This window comes from Olea europaea, chromosome 15, assembly GCF_002742605.1.
Source record: "Olea europaea var. sylvestris chromosome 15, O_europaea_v1, whole genome shotgun sequence".
Lineage (NCBI taxonomy): Eukaryota > Viridiplantae > Streptophyta > Magnoliopsida > Lamiales > Oleaceae > Olea > Olea europaea.
Genome location: NC_036251.1, coordinates 29,755,807 through 29,757,064, shown reverse-complemented (window position 1 = coordinate 29,757,064; position 1,258 = coordinate 29,755,807).

Here is a 1,258-nt window from a genome sequence, read left to right as displayed (position 1 = left end):
TTTTTTTTTTTTTTTTTTTTTTTTTTTTTTTTTTTTTTTTGGTAACTTACAAAAAAAATACCCCTTATATTATGGATCATTTGAAAAATCTTGAAAAGTATTGTGAAAGTAAAAAATATTGTGTAAAATTAAGTATCACATTTTAATGCACTTTTTTTATAAAAATGGACACGATGTCTCTTTTTTAAGTTAAGTGTTACTTTTTTATTAAAAAGTTCGTCGCTCAAAAAGTGACAGGAATTTCAAAAAATTAATAGAAAATAAAATAAAAAAGAAGTAAAAATACTAGGTAATATTAGGTGAGACAATGTAAAAAAATGATAAAAAAAAAGTGACGCAATATCACTTTTTTAAATTAAGTATCACTTTTTTAAAGTTAAATATTACTTTTTTCTTGAAAAGTGACATTGATGCTTGTCACTCAAAAAAGTAACAAATAACATTGAACACCAACTATAAGTAAGATATTTTGACATCAAACTTAGATTTGGGAAACAAATTTGGATAAGAATTACAATTTTGACACCAACAAAATTCGTTGACAATTGGAACCTTTGAAAATAGCTTGTTTGCTCTTTCACTGCACTTCCTTGTCCAAAGTTCTAACATCTAACACTAACAAGGTGAGCGTGCATCAAATGTGCAACTAAAATAAAATTGCTAAACATATGCACATTCAACCTCACAATATTCATCCTTCTCAATACAAATTGCGTTCTTGCGACGAGGTGCCATTTTACTCTCTTATTGATTTTAAGAGGAAGCGATCAAACCCCTCTCCCAAATTACAAGATTTTTTTTATCTAATTTTATGTCAACGTATAACAATTTTGTTTAATCTACATAATATTGGATTAAATTCTGCATAGGAATCTTATCCTTTTCTCTCTACAGTGACCATTTCTATACTTGATAACATGCTTGAGAATCCAAATTTCTTTAGACCAACAAACAAAACCTAAATCAACAGTTCAACCAAAGTCACCACAAATTTGCCATGATAATCAGAGATTTCAACTTTGTTTCAAAGGAATTCACTTATTCCTATAATGCTGCAGGTTGTTACTTAAGATTCTATTAGAATCCCAAAAAATGAAGAACGTAGTGCTGAATTGTTTATCAAATTTGAGGAATTCTAATTTTGAAATTGAGACTGGGAGGAAATTATGGAATAAGATTTTTCAATAGAAATTGTTGTATTTATTTTCAAGAAGATAATAATGGCCCACATCTGAGTTGAGTTCCAGGCCGTCTCCCA